At 40.1% G+C, this 26647-nt stretch overlaps 1 non-coding gene across 1 annotated transcript; it reads right to left on the bottom strand.

The window, feature by feature from the left end:
- Positions 1-3075: 3075 nt before the first annotated feature.
- On the bottom strand, positions 3076-3182 carry LOC148297801 (small nucleolar RNA R71). The gene has a single exon (XR_015833237.1). It is a non-coding gene; the product is annotated as a small nucleolar RNA R71 (small nucleolar RNA).
- Between the last annotated feature and the right edge of the window lie 23465 nt (positions 3183-26647).

Genomic DNA, 26647 nt, shown 5'->3' with positions numbered 1-26647 from the left:
CTCTTGGTTGATGGTCCAGGAGAAATTGACGACCATGGTCCCCAACCAATAAGACACATTATCATGCAAACTCCTCCAGATGAATAAGAAGAATTGCAAACCACCAGATGTATGAATTATTTTTCTTTTTCAATTTAATTTAATTTAGTGTATATTTTTTTATACTGAAATTGGGTTTACTAATTTGAATGTTATCGCAGGCTCTGCACTTCCATGGATGCGATAATCTTAAACTAAGCGGACTTACACATCTAAACAGCGCAAGAGCCACATTGCTATCAGCAATTGCAACAATGTGTATGTCTCTCATCTCACCATAACCGCACTTGAAGACAATCCAAACACTGATGGCATTGTGTTAAGCTCATAATTTCATACATATACATGCCCAATTTACTTACTTCTTTTGCTTAGTTCCTATAATTCTAAGTTATTTCCCTCCCTTTGTGTGTTTTGTAGGCCAATAGAGCAAGAGAGCATAATTCATGCAATTCAAGCATGTTAAGGCCTAATTTGGATGAATGGAAGAAGAGCTTAAAAGACAAACTCATTTTGGCTACAGCCCCCTGCCAGTCCAGTTCCGTAGGTCATATTGCAAGCTTTGTTTCAGCAACCTACACAGCTCGGATGAGGCAGCATTCTTCATGAAAGTTGTTCCAATGGGTGTGTACTATAACATATCCAAAATTCAGCCCTATTGGATAAATATGGAGTCTGTTAACTAGCAAACACAGAGCCATGCTCAGGATGGATTTTATCAGCGCGCAAAATGAGTTAGCAATTTGTTTTGGCCTTAACTTCCTCCTCCGACCTTGGATTGGCCCAAATGACATATGGCTGGAAAGAAGACATTCTGAACTTCAATTTCGAGTGCTTAAAGTCCTAATTTGATTAAGAGAAGCCCAAGTTGTAAGCCCTTGAAGTTGCTGGTTATGCTGACCTCAGCATGTGCTGGTTGGATGCTTGGTCATGGTGAGCTAGGTATGAGCTATCATTTCTGGTTGGAAGCTTGGTCATGGTGACATGAAGATGAGCTAGGGCTGCTGGTGGGATCTATTGGTGAAGTGCATCAACCAATTCAGATTTTATAATGCAAGTGTTGTATGCATTAGTGAAGTGCATCAACCAATTCATCTTTTATAATGCAAGTGTTGTATGCATTAGCCATATTGAATTCAGATTTGTCACTCCCCTCTCCCTATTAATACCACATCCATTCCACATTCAAGACACAACAAATCCTGAGATTCACAACCCCCACAATTCACTCCAACCATCCTCAAACACTCTCAAAATCCCAAACACTCCAACAATCACCAAAACAACTCCAGCAAACCTCTCTTCCATTTCCCTACGAATTTCATCTTCCTTAGCCATCACCACTCACTCAAACTCATCCCAAATCACCTCCATATCCTTCATACATCTTTCTAGAAGTGGGGAAGCTCTTGGAGAAGCATTAGAAGTGGAGAAGCACTTGGAGAAGCCTTGGACACCACAAGAACTTCAGAAAAAGGGTTTTTCTACTCTTATTGTATTCATTATGTTTTCTCATTTCTGTTCAAGTCTCTTTTCCATTATGAGTAGCTAAATCCATAACTAGGGCTTCGATGTAACCTAACATGAATATTCTGGGTTTATAAGTTTGGAGTTTCAAGTTTGATTCATGATTCATGTTCTTATTCATTATGCTTATAAGTTAACATGCTTGTTTGAATGATTGATCACCATTAGAACTTGTTTGTTAACTATCTTGGTTTGAATTAAGAGTATACACCATGCTTTAATTCGAATTGAACTATGAATAGGAAGAGTATGTATGGACATTCGACAACAGGGATTAGATACATACTTGGTTGTTTAAAATGTTCTTCTATGCTTAATGGGTTCCTAATGCTTAATTTTAGGTTAGACAACAAATGATCAAATTAGGGAATTAGGAACACAAGGTTAGGACCAAACACCATGGCCTAATCATACTTTAGCTAGAATCAATCTTTGAATCTGAATTAGACTTGTTACTTGAATCTTTATAACCCAGAATTGAATTGTTATGGTGATTCGAATGCCCTAGTCTCAAAATCTGTTTTCCAACTCTTAAAACCACTATTTGTTACATTTGTTTACTTGTTTTTGTTTGCAATTTCATTTTGCTTCTTTTGTTCAACAATCACAACCACTCTTGTTTTAAATTCTGTTTTAGACATAACCTCCTACTTTCTTGAATTTGGTAATCTAAGTACATAACTAGTTTTAACTTCTCAGTCTTCGTGGGTACGACCTCGTACTTGTCTTGCTATACTACTAATTGCCCCGTACAATTGCGAGTTAACATAATATTAACAACAAATTTTGGCGCCGTTGCCGGGGACTGAACGAAAGTTCTTCCCTGGTTATGTGCCCAAGGTTACCCTATTCTTTTTAGTGTTTCTAATTAATCTAATTTTCTGTTTCAGGTAGTTTATGTCTAAAAATCCATTACTTGAACAAGTGAGGTCTTCGTTCCAACGTTCTAGATCTTTGAACGCAGGACCATCATTGCAACCCAGACGAGTGACCTCTGAAATTCAGAATCGTCTAGAAAGGGAGTTGCCAACTGCAAAAGAGCAAGCTCTTGCTACATTTACAAGTCTTGCTCTCCACACTGAACTTCCCGGTTCTTCACTTTCAAATTCGGAAGCAAGTTCAGACCAAGAAGAAGAAGAAATGATGGCTGCCATTGAGTTCATGGGAGAACTTGATATCCCAACAATTCCAGCATCTCCTTCAAGCATTTTGCTGCCCACTGTAGCTCGAAATTATGAGCTTAAATCTTCTCATCTTAATATGCTGCCTTCCTTTTATGGTTTACCTAATGAAGATCCATTGACTCATATAAAGGATATTTTTAATGTTGTGAGTTCTTTTCCCTTGACAGGTGTGACAGAAGATCAACTTCGAATGAGAGTGTTTCCATACACTTTAAAGGATAAGGCGAAGTATTGGTTGAATTCTTTGAAGCCTGGTTCACTCACTACATGGTCTGCCATTCAAAAGAAGTTCCTGGAAAAATACTTCTCCACGCAAAAGACCGACATGCTTAGGGACAAGATCTTGTTATTTGCACAGCAAGATGATGAATCGTTTTGTGAAGCATGGGAGAAATTCAATGGGTTGCTCAACCAATGTCCTCATCATGGGATTCCATTGAAGCTTCAAATGCGTATGTTTTATAAAGGACTAACCCCTTCTAGTCATAATATAGTCACCAATTTTGCAGGTGGTTCTTTTAAAACCAAAACTCCAGAAGAAACGTACGAACTCTTTGAGGAGATAGCAATGGAGACCCAACATACGGGTACAAGAGGTAAACGTGTTATTAGTGGTTCTAATGATGCTTCTAGTGTGCAGATTTCAAAACTGGAACAAAAGCTAGATGCTCTTCTTGCATTAAACTCAAGAAGCCCTCCGAAGGAAGTGTGTAGCATTTGTGAATCTCATGACCATGCTACCACAGCTTGTCCACTTGGGGCTGGATATCCAGAATTTGTGCAAGAGCAAGCTAAGTTGGTAAATTCCTACAACCAAGGTCCAAGAAATGATCCATACTCTCAAAGTTATAATCCAGGTTGGAGGAATCATCCAAACTTTTCATGGAGAAATACCCAGAATCAAGCAAATCCCCCTTCATTCCAAAGGCCACAACAATCATCATCATCATTGGAAGATATAGTGAAGCAGATGGCAATCAACCAATCCAATTTTCAGCAAACTACACAAGCTGCCATCTCCAAATTGGAAGTCCAATTAGGCCAAATAGCTGCTGAAATAACTCAAAGAGTGCCTGGGAAATGGCCAAGCCAAACTGAGATCAATCCAAAGAACCCAGAAGCCAAGGCCATTCATGTGCTCAGATCAGGTAAGATCATTGATAATAAAGATGATTCTAATCTTTCAAATGATGTTGTGATTGTAGAAAATGAAGAGGAGGAGACCATGGCCACGGAAGGAGAACAACTCAAAACTTCTCAATCTGCTCCTAAGGCCAAATCAGATTCTCAGAAATCCGATCAATTCCAATTGCATAAAAGGGATGACAAATTTGTGCCACCACATCTTCAAGAAGATAGATACGTGCCACCCGCTCCATATGTTCCATAGATTCCATTTCCAGGCCGTCTTAAGAAAGCAAAGCAAGATAAGGCTTTTAAAGAGATTTATGATATTTTGAGTAAAGTTAATATCAATTTGCCTTTGCTTGATCTTATTGAACAGATTCCTGCATATGGAAAATTCATCAAGGACTTGAAAACTCACAAACTCAATTTCGCTCCAAATGAAGGAGTAAAGCTCGACCAGAATGTAAGTGCTGTATTGCAAAGGAAGCTTCCACCAAAACTAGATGATCCTGGCAGCTTTGACATTCCCATTAACATTGGAGGCAAGAAGGTTGGAAGAGCCATGTTGGACTTGGGAGCAAGCATCAATGTTTTGCCATATTCAGTTTATCAAGAGCTTGGCTTAGAAGGGATGAAGAAGACTTCAATGCGACTTGAACTAGCTGATCATTCTATAAAATATCCAAAAGGTATTGTAGAAGATATTCTAGTTCAAGTTAATACACTAATTCTCCCTGCTGATTTTGTAGTGATGGACATGGAAGACAATCCAAATGGAGATCGTGTTGATCCCATTCTCCTAGGCAAGCCATTCATGGCCACTGCAGACACAATCATCAAAGTGAAAGATAGCACTCTCTCCATGACTGTTTTGGGTGAAACTGTTGAATTTAAAATGCTTAATGCTCTATCTCAACCTTCTATCTCTCTTGATTCTTGCTTTTCAATTGATGTTGTGGATCATGAGGTTTCTTCCAAAATTTTGCAGAGAAAGTCTAATGATGCTCTAGAAGCTGTCTTAACACAAGAAGAGGAAGATCTTTGTGAACCGGAGTTCCAAGAAGTGGTGGCTGCCTTAGAAGTGTTTCCGCCATACCCACCATCCTTTAGGCCACCAATCGAGCCTCTTGGACCATCATCCACGAAATTGGAGCCATCCATTGTCATCCCACCAAAGCTAGAACTTAAACCTCTTCCCAATAATCTTAAATATACATATTTGGGTGCTAACGAAACTCTCCCTGTTATAATTGCTGCAGGTCTCTCCTCACATGAAGAAGAGAGCTTAATTAAAGTTCTAAAAGAGCATAAAACAGCCATTGGGTGGACCATAGCAGACATCAAAGGAATTAGTCCAAGCATGTGCATGCACCGGATTTTAATGGAAGAAGACAGCAAACCATCTCGTGATGCCCAAAGGAGGCTAAATCCCAACATGAAAGAGGTGGTTAGAGCTGAAGTTTTAAAGCTACTCGATGTAGGAATCATCTACCCAATTTCAGATTCTAAGTGGGTAAGCCCTGTGCAAGTTGTTCCAAAGAAGTCCGGAATCACCGTTGTGAAGAATGAGAAGAATGAGCTAGTTCCTACACGAACTGTCACTGGTTGGAGAGTTTGCATTGATTACAGGAAGTTGAACACATCCACTAGAAAAGATCATTTCCCCTTACCTTTTATTGATCAAATGCTTGAACGTTTATCTGGCCATGCTTACTATTGTTTTCTTGATGGTTTTTCAGGTTATAATCAAATTCCCATTGCTCCGGAAGACCAAGAGAAAACCACATTCACATGCCCATTTGGTACGTTTGCTTATAGAAGGATGCCATTCGGTTTATGCAATGCCCCAGCAACTTTCCAAAGATGCATGATGTCAATCTTTTCAGATATGGTGGAACGATTCATTGAGGTATTTATGGATGATTTTTCAGTTTTTGGTTCCTCTTTTGATAATTGTCTTCACCACTTGTCTCTAGTGCTTAAAAGATGCCAGGAAACAAATCTGATTTTGAATTGGGAGAAGTGTCACTTCATGGTGAGACAAGGCATTGCACTAGGCCATGTGATTTCAAGCAAGGGAATCGAAGTGGATAAAGCCAAGATCGACCTCATCTCAAATCTTCCACCCCCTACCTCTGTTAAAGGAATTAGAAGCTTTCTAGGTCATGCTGGATTCTATAGAAGGTTCATCAAAAATTTCTCAAGCATTACAAGGCCATTGTGTAATCTCCTTGCTAAGGATGCTGTTTTTGAGTTTAATGAAGCTTGCATGGAAGCTTTTTCTACCTTGAAGAGGGAGCTAACTTCAGCCCCTATTATCATAGCTCCGGATTGGTCTTTACCATTTGAAATAATGTGTGATGCCTCTGACTTTGCTATTGGTGCAGTTTTAGGTCAAAAGAAGAACAAGCTGCCCCATGTGATTCATTATGCTAGCCGGACCTTGAATGATGCTCAAATCAACTACTCCACAACAGAGAAGGAGTTGCTTGCTGTAGTTTTTGCTTTAGAAAAATTTCGTTCTTACCTTGTTGGTTCTAAAGTAATTGTTTATTCTGACCATGCAGCCCTTAGATACTTGCTCACTAAGAAGGATGCCAAACCACGCTTGATTAGATGGATTCTCTTGCTGCAAGAATTCGATTTGGAGATTCGAGATAAGAAGGGATGTGAGAATGTGGTAGCTGATCATTTGAGCAGAATTGTGGTTGAAGAAAAAGGAGGAGCTGTGCTACCCTTGAATGAGACTTTCCCTGATGAACAACTATATGCTGCCCAAGTCAAAGAGCCATGGTATGCTGATTTTGTTAATTATCTTGCTTGTGGTGTTCTTAGAAATGATCTAACTTCTCAGGATAAGAAGAAGTTCTTTTCCATGGTGAAACATTATGTATGGGATGAACCTTTCTTATTCAAGCATTGCCCGGATCAACTCATCAGAAGATGTGTTCCAGAAGAAGAGCAAGAAAGCATACTTAGGCATAGCCACGAATTGGCCTGTGGAGGTCACTTTGGAGCTAAGAAAACAGCACTTAAAATTCTACAATCTGGTTTCTTTTGGCCCACTCTATTTAAAGATGCATTTAATTTTTGTGTTAAGTGTGATAGGTGCCAAAGGATGGGGAACATAAGTCGCAGGAATGAAATGCCATTGAATAACATACTTGTTGTGGAGCTCTTCGATGTGTGGGGTATTGATTTCATGGGACCATTCCCATCTTCCTTTGGTTATACTTACATACTTGTTGCTGTTGATTATGTGTCTAAATGGGTGGAAGCCATAGCCACCAAAACCAATGATTATAAGGTGGTGCTGAAGTTCTTGAAGGATAATATTTTCACAAGGTTTGGTACTCCAAGGGCTGTCATTAGTGATGGAGGCAGCCACTTCTGTAACAAGCCATTCGAAGCACTCATGAAGAAGTACAACATCACCCATCGAGTCTCTACACCATATCATCCGCAAACTTCTGGTCAAGTGGAAATAAGCAATAGAGAAATTAAGCACATCCTGGAGAAGGTGGTGAACAATACAAGGAAAGATTGGGCAGCCAAGCTCAATGATGCATTATGGGCTTATAGGACAGCATATAAGACTCCTATTGGAATGAGCCCTTATCGTCTTGTGTTTGGGAAAGCTTGTCACCTGCCAATGGAGCTTGAACACAATGCTTTTTGGGCCATCAAGAAGTTAAATTTTGATCTAGACAAGGCAGGCCATGCAAGAAAGTTTCAGCTGAATGAATTGGAAGAAATTAGACATGAGTCTTATGAGAATGCAAAGCTTTACAAAGAACGAACCAAGAGTTACCATGACAGAAACATTCAACGGAAAGAGTTCTCCAAAGGTATGTCAGTTCTTTTGTTTAACTCACGTTTGCGTCTCTTTCCAGGAAAATTGAAGTCTAGATGGCAAGGCCCATTCACCGTGGTCAATGTTTCTCCCTATGGAGCTGTGGAGATTCAAAACCCTAAAGATGGCTCGACTTTCAAAGTAAATGGACAACGTTTAAAGCCATTCTATGAGGGAGTTTCAGCTGGCATCCAAACTGGCCATGTGGTAGATCAACTTCCCTTCGTACCATCAACTTAGCTGATTGCACAATGTCTTGCCAAGACAGTAACTAAGGCGCTTCTTGGGAGGCAACCCATGTGTTCAAGAAGAAGGTGCTTGGTAGCAATCGACCTAATCGCATCAAGGGGGAGCATTTCAATCCTTTCTCTTTACTTGTTATTATTTTAAATTTCTGTTTTTTTTTTTTTTTTTTTTTTAATTTATAAAAATTTAAAAAAAATAAAAAAATAAAAAAATTTAAAAAGATTTTTCATATGAGCTAACTTATGGTAACTCCAGTGAGCACTTCCGTCAATACAGTGTCTAGGAGTTCTTTAGGCGACACCTTCGGTGTCTAAGAAGTTTGGGTTTTAAGCGGGACCATTGTGACCCCTCCAACCTTCCCGGATCCCCTGGCTGTGTTTTCTGAGGCCCTTAACTGGTCATCCATGAGTTGCTTATATATTCATTTTTTTTATTTTTTATTTTTCCTAAACCTTCTTCTAAACTTTTCCCTTTATCATTTGTTTGTTCTCAATCATCTTTTGTATGCTTTCACATTGAGGACAATGTTCAATTCAGGTCTGGGGGGAAGGTTTTCAATTTCAATTTTCTTATCCATTTGTGTTTTCAATTTTCGTTCTCTTGTCACAATTTTTTTTTTTTTTTTTTATTTTTATTATTATTATTTTTTTATATTTTATTTTAAAGAATGTCATACAATCAATGCTATGGAGCTGCTATTTTAGGTTTTCATATCAGAATTTTGCACTTCACAAAGCTTTTGCTCTTAGAATTCTGGTGGCTAAAGTACCACGCTCAAATTCTTGAAGGAAAATAGTGGAGACTACCCTAGTGAGCTATATCGAGCCTAATTGCTTTCTTGAGAGGGTTTAAAGTGTTCTATTTCTCATCCATACTTATTTTCTTCAATTCACTCTAATTGATCTCATTATTCCATTTTGATTGAATACTAAGGATGATTCGCTTTTGCAGATATCATGTGCTTGCTCTCATTCATGAATGAACTCATTGAAGTGATGCTAGGCTATGTGTGCATAACCATTCTATGTGCTTTCTTTTCACCCTACCTATATGTGTGTTCCATCAACCCTCTTGAAGCCAAACACTTAAAGCCTTTTCTTCTATCACCCTCATCATTTCCCTACCTTTGTATCTCAATCTGAGATACTTGACCTATTGTAGCCATACCCTATAGCTTAGAAATATACCAAGGTGTGCCAAGATAAAGTTTGAAGCAAGGAAGTTGCAGCCATGTACCTAAATAAAGATGATGTGAATCTGTGCAATGAAGTTAATGAAGATGCAGATCAAATCAACGAAGATGAAAGTGTTTCGATTTGATCTAAGTGTGAAAAATAAAGTCTATGCCAGGAGATACCATGAAGTTTGCTGCCATGCCAATCTAAATCAATGATGCCTTGCAGATTAATGAAGCATGCAACCTTGGTATGTTCTTAAGTTATTTGTTTTTCCTTCCAATTCTTCCATTTCCCCTAAACCTTAGCCTTTCATTACAACATTGTGAAAGACCTAGCTGATCTTTGAGGATGTATTCATGGGTGCTGGTAAGTATGTGTGTATCTCTATTCTTAGTATTTAATTCCTTTCATGAGATCTAACCAAATTTGTGCTTCTATTTCATACACCCACTTATGCTTTCTTGAGAGAATTAAAACATAGGTTCTGAGTGATTGAGTGTTATCTGTGAGAATTAGAGTCGAAGCATGTTCTCTATTCAAGGTTTGAGTGTGCTTGCTTTGAAACTGTGTGCCTTTGAGCTATAGCTTCCACTTGTACACACTGATTGATGACCTATCTTGGCAACTCTATGGTGTTGGAGGTATGACTAAAACTTTCTTTCATTTTCATTAGTTGATTTCAAAGTTGTTTTTCTAACCATTTTGTTTTGTAGAGTTAGAAAAACGTTTGTGGGTATCGTATCTGTTAAACCCTCAGGAGACACAACTCCTCCTACTAGGGATGCCTAGAGGTTTAAAGGCTTGTTGCATACGCTCAATGCAATCGAGTTACCTACGAAAGTGGTCTAGTTAACTTCTTGTTTTGTTTTTATCTTTGTTTCTCTTTTGTTTTGCTCGAGGACTAGCAAAATCTAAGTTTGGGGGTGTGTTAAGCTCATAATTTCATACATATACATGCCCAATTTACTTACTTCTTTTGCTTAGTTCCTATAATTCTAAGTTATTTCCCTCCCTTTGTGTGTTTTGTAGGCCAATAGAGCAAGAGAGCATAATTCATGCAATTCAAGCATGTTAAGGCCTAATTTGGATGAATGGAAGAAGAGCTTAAAAGACAAACTCATTTTGGCTACAGCCCCCTGCCAGTCCAGTTCCGTAGGTCATATTGCAAGCTTTGTTTCAGCAACCTACACAGCTCGGATGAGGCAGCATTCTTCATGAAAGTTGTTCCAATGGGTGTGTACTATAACATATCCAAACTTCAGCCCCACTGGATAAATATGGAGTCTGTTACCTAGCAAACACAGAGCCATGCTCAGGATGGATTTTATCAGCGCGCAAAATGAGTTAGCAATTTGTTTTGGCCTTAACTTCCTCCTCCGACCTTGGATTGGCCCAAATGACATATAGCTGGAAAGAAGACATTCTGAACTTCAATTTCGAGTGCTTAAAGTCCTAATTTGATTAAGAGAAGCCCAAGTTGTAAGCCCTTGAAGTTGCTGGTTATGCTGACCTCAGCATGTGCTGGTTGGATGCTTGGTCATGGTGAGCTAGGTATGAGCTATCATTTCTGGTTGGAAGCTTGGTCATGGTGACATGAAGATGAGCTAGGGCTGCTGGTGGGATCTATTGGTGAAGTGCATCAACCAATTCAGATTTTATAATGCAAGTGTTGTATGCATTAGTGAAGTGCATCAACCAATTCATCTTTTATAATGCAAGTGTTGTATGCATTAGCCATATTGAATTCAGATTTGTCACTCCCCTCTCCCTATAAATACCACATCCATTCCACATTCAAGACACAACAAATCCTGAGATTCACAACCCCCACAATTCACTCCAACCATCCTCAAACACTCTCAAAATCCCAAACACTCCAACAATCACCAAAACAACTCCAGCAAACCTCTCTTCCATTTCCCTACGAATTTCATCTTCCTTAGCCATCACCACTCACTCAAACTCATCCCAAATCACCTCCATATCCTTCATACATCTTTCTAGAAGTGGGGAAGCTCTTGGAGAAGCATTAGAAGTGGAGAAGCACTTGGAGAAGCCTTGGACACCACAAGAACTTCAGAAAAAGGGTTTTTCTACTCTTATTGTATTCATTATGTTTTCTCATTTCTGTTCAAGTCTCTTTTCCATTATGAGTAGCTAAATCCATAACTAGGGCTTCGATGTAACCTAACATGAATATTCTGGGTTTATAAGTTTGGAGTTTCAAGTTTGATTCATGATTCATGTTCTTATTCATTATGCTTATAAGTTAACATGCTTGTTTGAATGATTGATCACCATTAGAACTTGTTTGTTAACTATCTTGGTTTGAATTAAGAGTATACACCATGCTTTAATTCGAATTGAACTATGAATAGGAAGAGTATGTATGGACATTCGACAACAGGGATTAGATACATACTTGGTTGTTTAAAATGTTCTTCTATGCTTAATGGGTTCCTAATGCTTAATTTTAGGTTAGACAACAAATGATCAAATTAGGGAATTAGGAACACAAGGTTAGGACCAAACACCATGGCCTAATCATACTTTAGCTAGAATCAATCTTTGAATCTGAATTAGACTTGTTACTTGAATCTTTATAACCCAGAATTGAATTGTTATGGTGATTCGAATGCCCTAGTCTCAAAATCTGTTTTCCAACTCTTAAAACCACTCTTTGTTACATTTGTTTACTTGTTTTTGTTTGCAATTTCATTTTGCTTCTTTTGTTCAACAATCACAACCACTCTTGTTTTAAATTCTGTTTTAGACATAACCTCCTACTTTCTTGAATTTGGTAATCTAAGTACATAACTAGTTTTAACTTCTCAGTCTTCGTGGGTACGACCTCGTACTTGTCTTGCTATACTACTAATTGCCCCGTACAATTGCGAGTTAACATAATATTAACAACACATTGACATCTCAAGCTCACACAATGTCTTTATTCAACACTCTACCATTGGAACCTGCAATGATGTATAGCCACGTAGTCCTTAACACAAATCCTTATTGAAAAATCTTGCTTATAATATAATATTAACTTAAAATTCTCTTTTGCAAACATTGTGGGAAGCTTGGGAGCAAATGGGCAACTTGAGAAAGTGGAGAATGTGTACGTGAGAGATTGTAGTTTCAGTGGGACTACAAATGAAGCCAGGATCAAGACGTGGCAGGGCGGATCCGGGTATGCTAGGAACATAACGTTTGAGAAGATCACACTCGATGGAGCTCAAAATTCCATCATCATTGACCAGTTTTATTGTAATCGTGATCACAAATGCAAAACTCAGGCCTCAGCTGTGTCGGTGGATGATGTGAAGTACATTGATTTTGAAGGAACTTCTGTGAGTGAGGAGGCGATCAAATTAGATTGTGACCAGAATTCAAGTTGCGACAACATTATTATGGACTGCATCAAAATTACCTCTGAATGATGTTCCTGGTAAGAAGATTTATGCCTCTTGCAATAATGCTATTGGAACTTCCATTGGCACTATTGTGCCCAATGTACCTTGCCTCAAGGCAGGGGTAGAACCAACTACTTATTCGCCAGCTACGCCTCCACAAGCTCTGCCTTTGCTGCCAAAGATAGTGTAATTGAGAAAGTAGAGAATGTGAAATAAAAGAGGTTTTGCAGAGAATGCAAATCTAATTTTTCTCATCGAACATATTGAATATATATCTACAAGTATAGGCATATAGCTAGATAGTTATCCGTTGGTTACAATCCCCAATTCACAAATCACAATAAATTACAATCTCCAAAGCATGAATTATGTCTCCATGTTTCCAGCTTGTTGTGTTCCCCTTGTGTTCCCCTAAAACATGGAAAGGAGTTTCTAGGTGGTAGACAAGCTTTTCCATGTTTCCAGCTTGTCTCAAGTGTCAACACTCCCCCTCAAGTTGGTGCAAAGATATCACGCATGCCCAACTTGTCAAGTGATTCATAAAAGACTTTGCTTGATACGACCTTCGTCAGAATGTCAGCAAGTTGGTTTTCCGAGTTTACAAATGGAAACTTAATTATACCCCTTTCTAGTTTCTCTTTGATGAAGTGTCGGTCGACTTCCACATGTTTAGTACGGTCATGTTGTTGTCTGCCGCGCAAATCTCACGGCCTGGAGTTCCGGGCCGAGGGGATATGCGTTGACACGCGGCTTCCTGCTTTTGAGTGTGGTGCGGTTGTGCGCAGGCGTGCCAGCACGGTCTACCGTGCGTCGAGATGTTGTGTAGGATGGATAAGTGGTGCGCCTGTTTGAACTCGTCTTCTAATCAAACGATTGTAGCCGAGAGAGGAACTAGTCTCGGCTGTTAGGTTCACGGCCTGAACTACAAGGCCGTTGAGTGATGGTGTTGGTGGTGGGTTTTGGGCGGTGCTCCGGCGCATTGCTCAGGGAGCGACGGTCGTATGATATATGGGGTGAGTGAACGAACAACAGGGATGGTGCTCCGGCGCCTTGAAAATCAAGGGTCGTATGATATATTGATGAATGAATTTTCCTTACAGTCTAACACTACTCCTAGGAAAGCAAGTAAAGATATTGAAAGTGCATTACAGGAAAAAATAAGTTGCTCCGTGGGAGGCTTTAGTTTGGTGTTTGAACCCTTTGAATGTAGCTTGAGCCTTGTATTTATAGGAAGAGTTCCTGGAGGAGTAATCGAGGCTGAAAATCTGCACGGTGGAGCCTGATTAGAGCAAGTGGGTAGTCCAATCGACATTTGGGATCGTGAAGTATGGTGGTGTGACCCCATAAATCCTGGTGAATCTCAGCCGCCGCCCCGATCATGGACTCTGCGCTTCTGGCCGTGGAGACGCATTTATGGCCTTGATAGTTGGTGACCTAATATCTCAAGCTGCCAGAATTCTTGTGAGAATGTCTACGTCTAATCACTCTGATCCTCATCACCAAATCCTGACTTCAATCACTTCCCACCTTCCCCTCGTGCATTAAATGCTTATTCGTGGTCAGTGGGTTTGCTGCAATAAACAGAGGCACTACTTCATTAAATGAAGCCTGGGACCCGATTGTCACGTGATGATTCGCCTTTAATGCCTTCGATAGGACTCGGCCTCGACCCATTTAGTGAAATAGTCGGTTGCCACCAAAATCCATGCATGTTGGTTGGACGCAGCTGGGTGAATTGCAAGCCCGCCTGGCCGAAGGCGAGGAAATGATCGGCCGGTATGCTGAAGCCGTCGCAAGGATGGCCGAAGGGAGCTCGCTCGAGCGGAATCTGGAGGTGATCAAAGAACAAGTCCAACCTTCAATGGCCCGATTGAAGGAGAATGATCTCGTCGTCCAACGAGAGAATGAAGAGCTTGCGCAGGTTGAGGCCCAAATTGCCGAGCTCCAGGCTCGCCAAGATCTTATACTCCAACGCCGAGATGGCGCGGTCGCGACCGGGAATGAGCTGAAGTCCTCGGCCAAGCAAATCCTCAAGGCAGCGACCGAGACGAAGAAGGCCCTGGCCGAGCGGAAGCTGATTCAAGCGAGGTGGCAGGCAGACATCGACGGCGGGGACATTGCTTGGAGAAGGATCACCTGCCTGATCTGGGGGATGTTCAGCGAAGGGGTCTAGGCGGGCAATGAGCGGCTGTTTTAACTATTTTTTCCTTTTTTCTCTTTTTGGGATGTAATAATTAACCATATACATACATTTTATTTTATCTACATATATATTTTCTCTTTTGTTCATGACCACAGACAGATATATGTACATGTTACTTCGGCCGCGACTGGCCGTTCTTTCTTTTCTTTTGTAAGAAAAGACCTTTTTATCTAAATGTAAGGCAAGGGCCTTCTCTTCTAAAAGACTAAATGTATACCTTCTTTCTCTATACGTTGGCCGCGCCTTTTCGTTTTAGCCCGTCTGCCTACTTTCCCTTTTTTTTCTTCTGGACCTTTTTGTCGTAGGTCCTCGGCGCCATTTCCTTTTGCACTTGCACCGAGTTGTAGGCGTCGAGTTTCAACTGTTTTGAACTCTCTGAACTCCTAGGCATCATTCGCGAGTAGTCCTCCTTCTTTCTGCCGTGTTGCTTGACACCTCGAAGAAATCGAACCGTCAACCTTAATAGCTTATTAGTGTCTCGGCCAATGGCCGAGACATAAGTAGATGTGCCCACGGCCGAGTTTTTTGAAACCCGGCGTGCCCAAAAAACTTTAGGAAATAAATTGCGCCAAACCATGGGCTCACTTCATAGGCACAACTTTGTGCACCCTGGTGCCCTCGGCTCCCCCTGTATTGAAACGTCTTTCAAGACAGATCGGATGTCTTTGATTTGAAACTCTTGAAAAGGCTCGCCCTGTCGCGCATCGTTTCGCGGCCTTTCCTGCTGGGTCTTTTGAGCACGGGGCCCGGTCATTACGACCGAGCCGGGTAGTTTCAGAGGAACGTCGTGGGTTTGGCCGAGATGAGCTCGGTCCGCTGGTTCCGTTGATCTGCATCATAATGGGAACCTAGGTGCGTTTGCATTGTCGTTGGAATGGCCGGATCGTGTATTTGTAATAGTAGTGCAGCGGTTGAGCCATTCTGATCGCATGGTTGTGGTGACTCCCCAGTCACATCGTTCTGGTCGTACTGTGCCTGATCGGTCGAGGTATGGGTTGGGCCGAATTTCTCGGCCGTAGTCACCGCAGGGCTACTCCATCCTAATGCTTTGGCTAAAACGTGGAGTGGGCCGCATGCTGTTTTTGCTGGATAGATTGGTTCGGAATTTGCCCACATGGGCTGGGACTGCCCCCAGCTGTTTGTCGGTGGCAAAGAATGCTGGTCGTAGCCTGATGCTTGGATGTGGACCGAGGCGCCGAGGCTGCTGCTTTCGCCGTAAGGCTCGATTCTCTCGCGCTCTTGGTTCCTCGGTCCGGCTCTGGGAGGTGTCGCGGGCGAGGCTACCGGCATCCTCTCCTGAAAAAGCGTTCGCAGTTCTGAGGAGAACCTGTCCATTGCGGCCATGAAGGATGTTTCTATCCTGTAGGCCTGCTTGGACATCAGCTCCTCCACTACTGCCTGTTCCTGCATGGACTCGGCCATACGATCCGTCGTTACTGGAACGCTAGCCGAGATCCCAACCGTATGTTCGGTCTCGGTAATTGTGATTGGTGTGGTGGACTCAGGAGTCTCAGAAGTCATTTCGACCACTTTTGTTTTTTAGCTTTGCCTGTGCCCTAGTTTCCACCATAAGTTTTTGACAAGTATCCCACCGGGCGTGCCAAAAGTGTCTGCCGTGCAAATCTCACGGCCTGGAGTTCCGGGCCGAGGGGATATGAGTTGACACGCGGCTTCCTGCTTTTGGGTGCGGTGCGATTGTGCGCGGGCGTGCCAGCACGGTCTACCGTGCATCGAGATGTTGATGAGTATAGGATGGATAAGTGGTGTGATCGGTTCATAATTGTATATCATTTTGTACCCTTCTAGCTTATGATTTGGTTATGTTTTTGAGTTAAACTTGTGCTTTTAATCCTTTTTGTGTTTATCTTTCAGTTCATTGAGCTTTAGGTAATAATGATGGCTTTAGAGAGCATAATTCATGCAATTCAAGCATGTTAAGGCATAATTTGGATGAATGGATGAAGAGCTTAAAGACAAACTCATTTTGGCTACAGCCCCCTGCCAGTCCAGTTCCGTAGGTCATATTGCAAGCTTTGTTTCAACAACCTACATAGCTCGAATGAGGCCACATTCTTCATGAAAGTTGTTCCCATTGGTGTGTACTATAACATATCCAAAATTCAGCCCCATTGGATAAATCTGGAGTCCGTTACCTAGCAAACACAGAACCATGCTCAGGATGGATCTTATCAGCGCGGAAAATGAGTTAGCAATTTGTTTCGGCCTTAACTTCTTCCTCCGACCTTGGATTGGCCCAAATAACATATGGCTGGAAAGAAGACATTCTGAACTTCAATTTCGAGTGCTTCAAGTCCTAATTTGATTAAGAGAAGCCCAAGTTGTAAGCCCTTGAAGTTGCTGGTCATGCTGACCTCAGCATGTGCTGGTTGGATGCTTGGTCATGGTGAGCTAGGTATGAGCTATCATTTCTGGTTGGAAGCTTGGTCATGGTGACATGAAGATGAGCTAGGGCTGCTGGTGGGATCTATTGGTGAAGTGCATCAACCAATTCAAGATTTTCTAATACAAGTGCATCACCCAATTTAGATTTTCTAATACAAGTGCATCAACCATTTCAGATTTTATAAAACAAGTGTTGTATGCATTAGCCATATTGAATTCAGATTTTCACTTCCCCTAGGCCTATAAATAGGGAAGTTCTCTAAGCTTGTAAACACACCCCAAGGGGGGGAGCTCTCAAACACTTCTCTAGAGCTCCCTTCCCTTCTCTCCCTCAAATTCTCTTAGTTTCTCTTTCTAGTTTTCAATTGTTGTAATGAAATCTTTTGTGTTGAAATTTTCCTTAAGTTTTTCTTAGTTCCACTTTACTTTTCATTATGTAAATTCTTTTCTTTAGTCTCAAGTTTGATTAGTTTCCAAGTTTCAATTATGGTTTTTGTTCTTATTCATTATGCTTATAAGTTAATATGCTTGTTTGAATGATTGATCACCATTTAGGCTTGCATGTTAGCTATCTTGGTTTGAATTAAGAGTATACACCATGCTTTAATTCGAATTGAACTATGAATAAGAAGAGTATGTATGGACATTCGACAACAGGGATTAGATACATGCTTGGTTGTTTAAATTGTTCTTCTATGCTTAATGGGTTCCTAATGCTTAATTTTAGGTTAGACAACAAATGATCAAATTAGGGAATTAGGAACACAAGGTTATGACCAAACACCATGGTTTAATCATACATTAGCTAGAATCAATCCGTTAATCTAATTGAACTTGGGAACTTATCTACTTGAGTTAGTTATTTTCTTTCTTTCTTGTTTTATTTATTTCCTTTCTTTTTCATTTCTATTTTGTGTAGGGAAATGAATTGGATCATTCAATCACCAATCCTCGTGGGATCGACCTCGCACTTACATATGCTATACTACCAAACGGCTCGTGCACTTGCGAGTATCACAAGTTGAGGATGCAGCTTAATCCATTTTGGTGCAGCTGTATTTACACAACATGGTGCGCCTGTTTGAACTCATCTTCTAATCAAACGATTGTAGCCGAGAGAGGAACTAGTCTCGACTGTTAGGTTCACGGCCTGAACTACAATGCCGTTGAGTGATGGTGTTGGTGGTGGGTTTTGGGCGGTGCTCCGGCGCGTTGCTCAGGGAGCGACGGTCGTATGATATATGGGGTGAGTGAACGAACAACAGGGATGGTGCTCCGGCACCTTGAAAATCAAGGGTCGTATGATATATTGATGAATGAATTTTCCTTACAGTCTAACACTACTCCTAGGAAAGCAAGTAAAGATATTGAAAGTGCATTACAGGAAAAAATAAGTTGCTCCGTGGGAGGCTTTGGTTTGGTGTTTGAACCCTTTGAATGTAGCTTGAGCCTTGTATTTATAGGAAGAGTTCCTGGAGGAGTAATCGAGGCTGAAAATCTGCATGGTGGAGCCTGATTAGAGCAAGTGGGTAGTCCAATCGACATTTGGGATCGTGAAGTATGGTGGTGTGACCCCATAAATCCTGGTGAATCTCGGCCGCCGCCCCGATCATGGACTCTGCGCTTCTGGCCGTGGAGACGCATTTATGGCCTTGATAGCTGGTGACCTAATATCTCAAGCTGCCAGAATTCTTGTGAGAATGTTTACATCTAATCACTCTGATCCTCATCACCAAATCCTGACTTCAATCACTTCCCACCTTCCCTCGTGCATTAAATGCTTATTCGTGGTCAGTGGGTTTGCTGCAATAAACAGAGGCACTACTTCATTAAATGAAGCCTGGGACTCGGTTGTCACGTGATGATTCGCCTTTAATGCCTTCGGCCTCGGCCTCGGCCTGCACTCAAGGCCGAGATGATCATGCCTTAGCATTTTTCTTTTGTCTTCAGGAAGGCAAAGCACCCTGTTGAAACGCTGCGTTTCAGTTTTACGAGAAAGTGCCAGGGCCGAGAAAAGGGGCTCCTTCGGCCAGCTCATGGCCGTGATTTATTAGGCACAAACAGTTGTACTGGGTTATGTGCTATCTCGATAGCAGCTTTGTTGTCACAGTACAAGTTTGTTGCCTTTAATGATTTAACTCCAAGGTCCTTCAGTAATTTCCGTAACCAGAGCAATTCACACACTCCTTGAGCCATTCCCCTAAATTCTGCTTCAACACTTGATCTAGCCACAACTCTTTGCTTCTTACTCCTCCAAGTGACTAAGTTGCCCCCCCACAAATGTAAAATATCCAAAAGTAGAACGTCTATCTGTGATGGATCCTGCCCAATCCACATCTGTGTATCCTTCTAGGTCCATAGGTGTATGTTTGGAGAACATCAACCCTTTTGCAGGGGCAGCCTTCAAGTACCTCATAATCCGTGTTACTGCATTCGTGTGTGCCTCACTTGGTTGATGCATAAACTGACTTACCATACTCACAGCATAAGCTATGTCGGGGCGTGTGTGTGATAGATAAATCAGTCGCCCAACCAATCTTTGATACCTTTCTTTGTCAGTGGGTACTTGATCTGGATACATCCCTAAGTAGTGGTTCTGCTCAATAGGTGTGTCAGCTGGCTTACAATCAAGCATTCCAGTTTCTGTCAACAAATCTAACACATATTTTCGTTGGGATAGAAATATGCCATGTTTTGATCTAGCAACTTCTATGCCAAGAAAATATTGTAACTCACCTAATTCCTTCATCTCAAATTTACTAGCAAGGAGCTTCTGCAGATTCTTTATTTCTCCATTGTCATTACTGATAACCACCATATCATCAACATAGATGATAAGGGCCGTAAGTTTGTCACCACGACGCTTTAAGAATAAAGTGTGATCCAAGTTGCTCTTAGTGTATGATCGGTTCATAATTGTATATCATTTTGTACCCTTCTAGCTTATGATTTGGTTATGTTTTTGAGTTAAACTTGTGCTTTTAATCCTTTTTGTGTTTATCTTTCAGTTCATTGAGCTTTAGGTAATAATGAGGGCTTTGGATAGTAAATGATGCAATCCATGCATGTTAGGGCCTAATTTGGATGAATGGATGAAGAGCTTAAAGACAAACTCAATTTTGGCTACAGTCCCCTACAGTCCCCTATACTAAAGACCTAAATTGATCTTAAATGTCATGTGGTTAAATTGCATCCATTTTTCTACTTTTAAGTGTTTGGCATCCTTCTTGAGATCATATTAATGCAAGTTCTTCATTTTCCTATTTTGAGTTAAGTCCCTTATGATTTAACTCTAATCTCATGTTCATAATTGAGTGTTGCATTGTAGCCCTCTTCTGAGTGATTCATTTGTGAGAGGACAACTTCGGTGAGATTTGAAGTAGCATTTGTGCTTGATATGATTTTTGAAATTGTGTGAAAACTAAGATTGGGGAATTTGTTGCATTTGGCTATCACACTAATACACTTTGAACATGTTATGTTTTGAACTTTGCCGCCTTGTAAATAATGTCTAAAATTGAGCTTTTAAACTTTTGAGTCATGTGCATGAGTCATTTATCTTCATAAAATGTTCGGAAAGATTGTTTTGAGTTTTTATTTATTTATTTTTATTTTTATTTTTGTTTTGTTTTTGTAATTATTTTTGTTTTTGTTTTTTATTTTGCTTACGGACTAACAATCTTTTAAGTTTTCTAATTACCTTGTTTTACAGAGTCAGTAAAACGTTTGTGGGTATCGTATCTGTTAAACCCTCAGGAGACACAACTCCTCCTACTAGGGATGCCTAGAGGTTTAAAGGCTTGTTGCATATGCTCAATGCAATCGAGTTACCTACGAAAGTGGTCTAGTTAACTTCTTGTTTGTTTTTATCTTTGTTTTCCTTTTGTTTTGCTCGAGGACTAGCAAAATCTAGGTTTGGGGGTATTTGATCGGTTCATAATTGTATATCATTTTGTACCCTTCTAGCTTATGATTTGGTTATGTTTTTGAGTTAAACTTGTGCTTTTAATCCTTTTTGTGTTTATCTTTCAGTTCATTGAGCTTTAGGTAATAATGAGGGCTTTGGATAGTAAATGATGCAATCCATGCATGTTAGGGCCTAATTTGGATGAATGGATGAAGAGCTTAAAGACAAACTCAATTTTGGCTACAGTCCCCTGCCAGCCCAGTTTCGTAGGTCATATTGCAAGCTTTGTTTCAGCAACCTACATAGCTCGGATGAGGCCACATTCTTCATGAAAGTTGTTCCAATGGGTGTATACTATAACATATCCGAAATTCAGCCCCATTGGATAATTGTGGAGTCTGTTACCTAGCAAACACAGAGCCATGCTCAGGATGGATTTTATCAGCGCGCAAAATGAGTTAGCAATTTGTTTTGGCCTTAACTTCCTCCTCCGACCTTGGATTGGCCCAAATGATATATGGCTGGAAAGAAGACATTCTGAAATTCAAGTTTGAGTGCTTAAAGTCTTAATTTGCTTAAGGGAAGCCCAATTCGTAAGCCCTTGAAGTTGCTGGTCATGATGACCTCAGGATGAGCTATTATTTCTGGTTGGAAGCTTGGTCATGGTGACATGAAGATGAGCTAGGGCTGCTGGTGGGATTTATTAGTGAAGTGCATCAACCATTTCAGATTTTATAATGGAAGTGTTGTATGCATTAGTGAAGTGCATCAACCATTTCAGATTTTATAAAACAAAGTGTTGTATGCATTAGCCATACTTAATTCAGATTTTCAGCTTCCTTAGGCCTATATATAGTGAGGTTTCCCAAGCTTGTAAACACACCCCAAGGGGGGGAGCTCTCAAACACTTCTCTAGAGCTCCCTTCCCTTCTCTCCCTCAAATTCTCTTAGTTTCTCTTTCTAGTTTTCAATTGTTATAATGAGATCTTTGTGCTGAAATTCTCCTTAAGTTTTTCCAAGTTCTACTTAATTTTCATTGTTATGTAAATTCTTTTCTTTAGTTTCAAGTTTGATTCGTTTCCAAGTTTCAATTATGATTTTTGTTCTTATTCATTATGCTTATAAGTTAATATGCTAGTTTGAATGATTGATCACCATTTAGGCTTGCATGTTAGCTATCTTGGTTTGAATTAAGAGTAGACACCATGCTTTAATTCGAATTGAACTATGAATAGGAAGAGTATGTATGGACATTCGACAACAGGGATTAGATACATGCTTGGTTGTTTAAATTGTTCTTCTATGCTTAATGGGTTCCTAATGCTTAATTTTAGGTTAGACAACAAATGATCAAATTAGGGAATTAGGAACACAAGGTTATGACCACACACCATGGCTTAATCATACTTTAGCTAGAATCAATCCATTAATCTAATTGAACTTGGGAACTTATCTACTTGAGTTAGTTATTTTCTTTCTTCCTTGTTTTATTTATTTCCTTTCTTTTTCATTTCTGTTTTGTGTAGGGAAAATGAATTGGATCATTCAATCACCAATCCTCGTGGGATCGACCTCGCACTTACATATGCTATACTACCAAACGGCTCGTGCACTTGCGAGTATCACAAGTTGAGGATGCAACTGAATCCATTTTGGTGCAGCTGTATCTACGCAACAAGTTTTTGGCGCCGTTGCCGGGGATTGGCAACATAGTTTGGTTCTATTTCTTTTCCCTACTTGTTTTATTTTTATTTTTCATTTTCATGTTTTTCTAGACAATTTCAAGTTTTAAAGTTAATGACGTTAATGGACAAGTTGTGTTTGTAGTCCAACAGAAAAGTACAATTGCCCAACAAGCAAGAGAACTGGGTTTAAGTCCCAGCTTACACAACCCATTGGTGCTTGTTGTTTTGAAGCATGGAATTGGATGTGTGTTGATTTTCCTTTTCATTTTAGTTTTTATTTCCTAATCCTTTTAATTCCATTTCAAGTTTGTGTGTTTGTTTTAGCAATTTATGATAGCTTAATAAAAATAGAGAGAGATGGCAACCTCAATCATAAGAATGGGAAGTGTGGAGCAATGGGAGAAGTCGCGACCTCCAAGTGCATCACATTCGACCTAATCGCTTCAAGGGGGAGCATTTCAATCCTTTCTCTTCTTTGAATTATGTTTCTTTCCGTCATTGTTTTTACCTTTTGGTCCGCGTTGAGTTCTTTGTTTTTCTGTGCTGAATCCAACCATATAAAGAACGTAAAATTTGGACTTACGGTTGGAAAGTTATAGCCTAAAAACTGAACAGAGGTCGAAGCTGAAAAACATAGAAACGAATCTGTCCAAATGGTGATAAATAGGTGATAGAAAGTGCTGTTTGTTTTTTTTTTCTTTGGTTTCTTGGTTTGTTTCTTTTAGTACAATAATTTATATCGTTTGTTTGAGTTTGTTTAGAGTACTTAGTTCATTTTCGTTTATGGTTTGTTGTTTCATGTTATCTTAATTTGTTTTTGTTTCTTTTTCTTACGAGAATATATTTTTTTTTGTTTAAAAATTTAAAAAAAAAAAAAAATCATTTTTCATATGAGCTGACTTATGGTAACTCCAGTGAGCACCTTCGTCAATACAGTGTCTAGGAGTTCTATAGGCGACACCTTCGGTGTCTAAGAAGTTTGGGTTTTAAGCGGGACCATTGTGACCCCTCCAACCTTCCCGGATCCCCTGGCTGTGTTTTCTGAGGCCCTTAACTGGTCATCCATGAGTTGCTTGTATATTCGTGTGTTTTTAAATTAAGTTTTTTTTTTTAATTTTTATTTTTGTTTTTTTTTTATTTTTTATTTTTTATTTTCTGTTAAGTCTTTGTTTTTGTTTTGTTAAGTTAGTTTATGTATTTATTTACGTGGTATGGTTAGTTAGTTTTTTTTTTTCTCTGAGTGTTAAAAACAAACTTTATTTCAATTCAAACATTGCATAAAAACAAAAAAAACAAAAAAACAAAAACAAAAAAACAAAAAAAACAAAATAACAACATCATCATCATCTTCATCATCATCTTCTTCATCTTCTTCATCTCCATCATCATCATGGCTTGCCTCTATTTTCTCGCACTTGTAGAATCTGCAGCAGCTCCACATGGTCCTCATTTTTTCTCTGCAGTGCTTCCACGTGCTGATTGGCACAGTAGAGCCGCTTCTGCAAGTCCGCCACCATAGCCTTCAAGGAAACTATTTCCTCGCTCATCGCGGCACACTCCCTTGTCCTCGCCAGTAATCGCATGCCCAAATTGGTAGCGGAGACCGCGTGGAGCACAGTTAAATTGTGGGACTCCTCTACCGCTGCCTTATCAGACCTCTGTACCACATGCAGATGATCTGTCGGAGTGAGCTTGCTGCTAATCATGCCTCCTAGCAGCACTGCTTTGTTCGACAGTGCCTCAGAAAAGTTCGGTATTTCCTCAGCAAAGTTTGAGGCCGTGCCGTGATGATATGAAGAGTTTGGAAAGACAGTGTTTGGAGGAGCCCTTGTCTGGGCATTCGGTGGTGCAAGTGAGAGCTCAAGGTTGAGATCATCAAGGTGAGTGCATGAGGATGCCATTTGTTTTGCTTCTGAATTTTTTGATGTTTTTCCTTGAGTTTGCAGGAAGAAATGCTGGATATCATCCGCTTGCAGAGGTGTGGTTTAAATAGACATATGCTGATGAGAGAGAGCCAACACCATTTCGGATTTCCCGGGCATGCTCGACCTAATCGCTTCAAGGGGGAGCACCTTTACTTTACTTTTCTTTTTTTTTCCTCCGTGTTTTCTGGTGTTTAATGTTTTTGCCCGTTACTTTCATTTTCTAGAGCTTTGTGTTTTTGCTTTTCCCTTTCGGCTATCATCTTTAGTTTATTTTAGTTAGGGAAATGTGTTTTCTTTTCCGTTTGTCGTCTTTGTTTTATTTTAGTTGGGAAGTGTGTTTTCTTTTTCTTTTTCTTTCTGCAACCTTACTCTTTTATTTCCGAAACAAAATAACGAAAATACAAAAACAACAAAATAAAATAAAAACAACAATAATGCAGTAGGAAATCATTTCTTCTCGGTGCTTGGTGTCTCGACCATTGGAGCTTTGAGTTTGGCCCTCTGGCTGTCCTCTTCCGGGGCTTCACGCACAGCTTCTTGGGGCTCATCACTTGAGCTCCCAAAGATCGCAATCTTAGCTTGAGCGTAACTACTCTCGCGATCTGCTTGTTTGCGTTTACCCGGTCGGTCTAGGTCCTCCAGCTGTTTTCGCATGTCGCGAGAGTACAACTCTACCATTTTTGATAGGTTTTTATTCTCGTCCCGCAATACTTCTAGCTGGTGTCGATTCACCTCCACTATCCTTGACCTCTCCCTTTTCAAGCTTTTTATAGCAGTCTGACACTCCTCAACCATACTTCGCTCCGCCGCCAACTGACCTTTCAGCACCTCTACCTCATGGGACTTCGCAAGTAGGCGATGACCCAAACTTGCGACTGTTGCCGTACTCTGCACGCTCAGTGCCAGTGCATCGCTCACGACCCTGTTGTCATCCCTTGTCCCCAGAACACGTATATCTTTAGGAGTCACTAAATTTCTAGCCACTTAAAGATTTAAAGCCATATATGATATATACTTATCAGACGAAGAGATTGCAATTTTTTGAGAATAATGATAATGTACATGTTGGGGATGGGATTACTGTACAAATATGAAGTCTACTTCTTATGGCATCCAGATGTGTCAATATGACCTCTCATTTGTACATCAGAAAGTGGAGGAAAAGAAAAAGCACAATGAAAATTCCTAAGGAAATTTAGAATACGATTCATATTAAATCATTCAATATGCAATGAATCATTCAATATGCTTCATTCACGTGTATCACGTTTGCCAAAACACTTAATTGATAGGAACAAACATACTTAAACTTTGCCAATACAAACTTGATTAACAAAATGGAGTATTCACTCTGAAATTCTTAGTGAACTCATAATCACAGTACATGTCCTCTGGAATACTTCATCAACCAACACTTGAAAAAACTCCACCAGCATTATGAGCAGCCATACATTAGTTGTGCCATCTTTGGTGGAATGTATTACTTCTGTCATTTCCATGCAAATTTTGATTGTCCTGTATGTAATGCAATGAATTTAGTAAAAAAAAATTTACTTAATTTTATAATTTGATAAGAATGAATTTAAGGTTTATACCTGCTGCATTTTGATCGGTTCATAATTGTATATTATTTCTTACCCTTCTAGCTTATGATTTGGTTATGTTTTTGAGTTAAACTTGTGCTTTTAATCCTTTTTGTGTTTATCTTTCAGTTCATTGAGCTTTAGGTAATAATGAGGGCTTTGGATAGTAAATGATGCAATCCATGCATGTTAGGGCCTAATTTGGATGAATGGATGAAGAGCTTAAAGACAAACTCAATTTTGGCTACAGTCCCCTGCCAGCCCAGTTTCGTAGGTCATATTGCAAGCTTTGTTTCAGCAACCTACATAGCTCGGATGAGGCCACATTCTTCATGAAAGTTGTTCCAATGGGTGTATACTATAACATATCCGA

The sequence above is a fragment of the Prunus avium genome, chromosome 1 (assembly GCF_965620075.1).
Source record: "Prunus avium chromosome 1, drPruAviu1.hap1.1, whole genome shotgun sequence".
Lineage (NCBI taxonomy): Eukaryota > Viridiplantae > Streptophyta > Magnoliopsida > Rosales > Rosaceae > Prunus > Prunus avium.
This window is presented reverse-complemented; position numbering and strand designations above follow the sequence as displayed.